Genomic DNA, 6,000 nt, shown 5'->3' on the forward strand with positions numbered 1-6,000 from the left:
AGTTGCATCAACTCCTGTTAAATGAATGTCCTTCTGTTCTGTCGGATGATACATGGAATAAAAATATTTGGTGCCAGATATTCTAACTGGCCATTTTCAACTTGTCGGTGTAGTTGTGCTCTCAGCAGATCACTGTTCTTTCTATCATGACCGCTTTACTGATTAGCCGTCTAAACTTTGCTTCTGTTGTCCTCCAGAGGATGCTGTCCAAGATCACGCTTTTTCCTCTGCTTAGGATGACATCAGCCTGATAGGCCTCGATCCAATGACATCCTGCATCTGTGCGGTGTATATGAGGGAAATACAGGTGCAACTTTACCCTTAAATGGCTTCCAACTTAAGGGCCACAATTCGGATATGCTTGGCTCTGTTTTAATGGACAGATAAAGGAATTTTCCAGTGAACTTTACTGAGTTCAGTAGCAGCGCCTTGGAGGTTCTTTGTACATTAAGGGCTTTGTCATCATTCAGAACCCCTTGCCCAAGGAGTGGTCAGCTTTCCATGTGAACAAATCGTCCCTCTTTTTCAAAGTAAGGGGTTGATGTAACTGTGTGTGCAACAGCTGTGTAACCTTGCTTTATCTGATTATAGCAGCACCTGATCTCCTTAAGCCACAGCCTTTGGCACATGCTCTGTTTGTAATATAGGTACTTTATGGTAGGGACCTGGATTCCCATGGGCAGCTGAATGCTATTTAACGTGGCCTCCTAAGTTGTTTCTTTTAGTGACCCACAAAGAAATCTTTTTGCTACCTAATCATGCCTATGTTCACATGGTAATCGAAGCTCTGGGCAAAAGAACACTTTCCATTACAACCATTTGAATCCGAGCTAAAAAATAAAAAACGTTCTCAAGTTACAACAAACCGATGTATGCATTATCCCCTTTCAAGGCAAGTAGTTATAACTATGAGATCACAGTACAGAATTAGTGAGTCCTTGGCCTATGAGAAGAGAAACACTCACTTTGATGCAGGCATTTCAGTCATTCATTTGTGCAAGACTTAGTTGCTTTTTACGAGGTACTTGTAGGCTATTGGAACTAATGATATGGCATTGTTTCTATCTGTTTTTGTGGTGATGTTTTAGTGCACTTCTCCATTTAGTGAAATAACCTACATGAATTTTATATGAATATTCTGCCCACATTAATTGGTATCATCACTTTGATTTTAAAGTCTGTCTTCTCTGTCATATACTCTGGTCTTGGTGAAAGTCTTGCATTTTCAGTATCTAAAGAGTACGTGTTTTTCCTAGAGCTGAGGTTGTACATCATACATCACACCAGTTTGTATATGGTTGGCAGCGTAAATTGTTTTTTCATTAATGCCGTTTTGCTTGTATTAGGGACATCTTATGTTGCCCTCAATATCCTATTCCAAACTTGACAGTATATTGGACCTAAATATTGTTTGCTTGGTCCTTTCACAGATTCAATCACATCTTCACCTTTGACTCAAGACAACTTTTATGTTTTAAATCAATAAACCTGGGGGAGCAGTGGTATGCTACTTCGTACATTTGCAACAATGCTCTATGCTTTGCCTTTGTGCTAGTACTGCTTGTGCTTTGCATCCGGCAGGGAATTAGCAGTGTTCAAGGTTAGACAGTTGCAGTTCGGTGACAAGACATGCCCTTTTGTGTCAGATGAAGTAATGTTCTGGAGATCTTATCAACTAGGGTTACTCCAGTATTGGAACTTTCATAGATTCCCATTGCTTGTATCTTTCCCCGTCGTCGGAATGGGAGCCTCGGTAATAAAATATATATATATATATACCTAGGTAAATACACCCTAATAGGTGTAAAAAGGTAAAAAAAAATTAGGCCTAGGCCTCATTATCTTTTGCAGCCTATTGCTGTCATTATGTAAAAGGACCCAAAGTCCCCTTAGCAACCAATCAGATCAGCCTCACCCTGTAGAACCTTCCTGAGAAAGCTCAGAGCCTCAGATTTTCTACCGCTTCGTTGGTGACAGGGAGTCTCCTTAGAGCTCTGCTCTAACTTCAACTTGAGGTACTGTTTATACAGTTTTTCTTTGAGGATTTCTTTCAGCTTTGTCATGGCTGATAAGGAAAAGAAGAGCCTTTTCAGGTCTTGTGCCACTTGTGGCAAAAAACGACTTTATACAGAGGATCAACATCAAGACTGTATTTACTGTCTATACCCGGACCATAAGGTTGATAAGTGTAGTATATGCAGGAGAATGTCTGTTAAAACCCTCCGTGATCGTGAAGGACGGCTGCTTCTGTGGCTCAGGAAGTTGGAAAGGAAGGATGAAGTGATTTCTGGTGATGAGGAAGATGCCAGATCAACATCTTCGAAAACTTCATTGAAGAGGGGCGGATCGTCTGTGGACACTTCAACTGAACCCCCCTTAAAGGCTGTGCGTGTGACCTCTGATAGGTCTGGCAAGCCAGGGCCTATCGAATCTCCTCACGTGAGTGTAAAGGAGAGGGAAAGGCAGGCAATGCAGGTGCAAAAGGCTAAACTGGATGAGAGCTCGGCTGGGCCTTCCCACCAGGTTAAAGTAGCCAAGTCCGTCAAGAAACCGACTGTAGAGGCCTCTACAGGGGTCAAAACGGACTCTAAAACATCTGAGGTGATTTTGTCTCCTCAGTCGTCGACGAGCCACCCAGCGACGACGAGGACGACGACGAGAGCGTCGACGAGGACCTCGATGTCGATTCCGTCGACGAAGACCGGATCGACGACGGCGTCGTCGACGATGACCACGTCGACGGTTACCACCACGTCGACTAAGACCATCCCGTCGACGATGACTATTCCGTCGACGGTGGCAATCTCGATGACGACGATCCCGTCGACGAGGACGACGAGCCCGTCGACGACGACAGCTCCGTCGACGAGCCCGTCGACGATGAACCCGTCGACGGTGCCGTCGACGAGGCCGTCGACGGTGGACCCGGCGACGATGAGGGTTCCGTCGACGATGCCGTCGACGGTGAAGGGACTCTCGTCGACGGACCCGTCGACGACGATTCAGAACAAGGAAACGGTGGATTTGTTTTCAACGCCGTTGACGACAGGAGCGCCAGAAAACAGCAGAAGGAGGAGGATAACCCCAGATATGACTTCTCCTAGGAAAGTACCATCATTACCTCCACCCCTTTTGTTGGATGAGGATGACTACTCAGAAGAGGAAAATGAGATGTATGGGGATGCTTACAGTCCATCTCAATTGAATCTGAAATACCATGATTCGGATTTGGATGAGGAATATTACTATCAGAAGGCACAGCGGCCAGAAAGGCAGGTTGCATACCAAGATACCCAACCACAGCAGGGTATGGTGACGATGCCTATGAGTCTTTTAACAGACTTAAGGGCGATGCTGGAGGAGTATAGGAGCAAGAAAGGGTCGCAACCTGTGGAAGGTCAAGCACAGGTTCAACCGCAGGCGGTGGCAGCAGAGTCAGTACGGCCTGCACAGGAAGAACATGAGAGGGCATATCCTCAGCAAGTCCAAGTGGATACCTCGGATGAGGATGAAACGGGGCAAAACCAAGATCATGACCAGGACAGTGAATGGAACCAGTATATAGCTCCGGATCCGGCTTCACCAGTGCCAGACCCGGTTGACTCGCCTCCGGCTGATGTAGGAGGTTTCTTCAGCCTGATGGAAAGAGCCACAGCGCGTTTTAAGTTAGCGATGCCTACAACATCTACGGATTGTTTTTTATACGATTTCAAGGAGGCATACCGTAAGGCCGTGCGCTCGATTCCCATTGTGGAGCACATATGGGAGGAAGGGAAGAAAGTGATGCAGACCCCAGCGACGGTCATTCCAACTCTTCCGCGCTTGGAGAAGAAGTACAAAGCTCCGGATGACAGTCCCGCCTGTTTGATTGGACAACCTAGACCTGACTCGGTCATATCGCAGGCGGCACAGAAGAAATCGCGAAATCCTTCGGCCACCCTCACGACTCCGCCGGATAAGGAGGGTAGAAGGTTGGACAACGCTGGGAAGCGTTTTTCGTCAATGGCTAGCTTGCTGGTCAGAGCGGCGAATGCCTTGGCGATCCTAGCAAGGTACGACCGCCAGATGTGGAGTGATGTGGCACACTATGTGAATCTGCTAGCGGATGACCAGAAGGCGGAAGCACAGAAACTTCTGGAAGAGGGACAACGTTCCTCTTCAGAGATGATTGATTGCGCGATGGACATCGCCACCACCTCTTTCCGTGCCCTAGGCAGTGCAGCGGTTCTTCGGCGACAAGGATGGCTGAGAGCTACATACTTCCGGCCAGAGGTCCAGAATAGGATTTTGGATTTGCCCTTCGATGGGGACATGTTGTTTGGGAAACATGTCGACGAGACCCTACAGGGTATAAAGAAGGACACGGAGACAGCAAGGGCTCTGGGGAACCTGCAATATAGGAAAACACCCTTCCGTGGAGCACGAGGAAGAGGTTTCTCTTCACCTAGAGGAGGTTATCAGCAACAGCGATATTCACAGCAGTCGCAGTCTTACAGGCCACAGTACGGCAATCAATACTATCAGCGGCAGTCGCAATCCCAGTCTTTCTCTCGCCAGAACGCTCGTGGACGACAGGGGCGTCAGGGCAAGGACGCTGGCAAGCGTCAATAGCGGCCTCCCGACTCTGCCAACTGTTCCTCCGCTTCTGGGATCTCCAGTGGGCGGCAGGATATCACAACATCTGAGCAGCTGGGAAGAGATTACATCGGATCAGTGGGTATTAAATATCATCCGGAATGGGCATACTCTAGAATTCCAGGACTTTCCACCTACAAGAGCTCCCCACGCCACTACTTCCGACCATCTGAACCTTCTTCAAGAGGAAGCTCAACAAATGCTTCAAAAAGGGGCGATCCAGCGTGTTCCCCTATCACAAAGGGGAGAAGGTTTCTATTCCAGATTTTTTCTGATCCGAAAGACAAAACAGAAGTGGCGTCCTATCCTGGACTTGAGGGAGCTCAACACCTATCTCACGAAACTATCGTTTCGAATGATTTCACTCCAGGACATATTGCGCCTATTGAACCCGGGCGACTACATGGCAACATTAGACCTGGAAGATGCCTATTTTCATATCCCGATCCATCCAGCTCACAGACGTTTCCTTCGCTTTACAGTAGGCAAGAGTCACTTCCAGTTCATGGTGCTCCCATTTGGATTAAAGTCCGCTCCTCGGATATTCACAAAGGTGCTGGCACCGGTAGCAGCATTTCTGAGGAGACAGTCGCTAGAAGTATTCCCGTACTTAGACGACTGGCTGCTGAAGGCCCCAAGCTTGCAAGAGGCATCAAGGGCAGTGGACACGTGCTTGAACCTCTTTATTCACCTGGGTTTACAACTCAACAAGGAAAAGTCAGTTCTTCAACCTGCAAGCACGGTGAAGTTCTTGGGAGCGATACTCAATACTCAGGAGTGCAAAGCCTTCCCATCGGAAGAGAGACAGATGAAACTCATATCGTCAGCCACCCGTTGCCAAAAGAGAAGTTGGATGACGGTCAGGATGTACAAATCTCTTCTAGGGTCGATTTCATCCTGTATTCAATTGATTCCGCATTGCAGGCTGCGAATGCGCCCCCTGCAGGAGGAGCTGGACCTTCAGTGGAGACAAGTGGAAGGTTCGTTCGACGACAGGGTGACGGTAACCCAGCGGATGAAACGGTCGGTTTCATGGTGGATGAAAAGATCTCACCTCACTGTGGGACTCAGTTTCAAGGCTGCAAGGGCTCCTCAGGTCATTACCACGGACGCTTCTCTTCAAGGTTGGGGAGCGGTCATGCAAGACCTCCAGGTCAGTGGTCACTGGACTCCGGAAGAACGTCATCTACATATCAACGTTCTGGAGCTAAGAGCTATTCGACTGGCAATGTTGGCTTTCCTCCCGAGGATTACAGATTCAGCAATCCTGGTGCGGACGGACAACACCACCGCAATGCATTACGTCAACAAGCAGGGAGGCACAAGATCGCCACTGCTTTCACAGGAAGCCCAAATACTGTGGGA

Source organism: Lissotriton vulgaris, chromosome 9, assembly GCF_964263255.1.
Source record: "Lissotriton vulgaris chromosome 9, aLisVul1.2, whole genome shotgun sequence".
NCBI lineage: Eukaryota > Metazoa > Chordata > Amphibia > Caudata > Salamandridae > Lissotriton > Lissotriton vulgaris.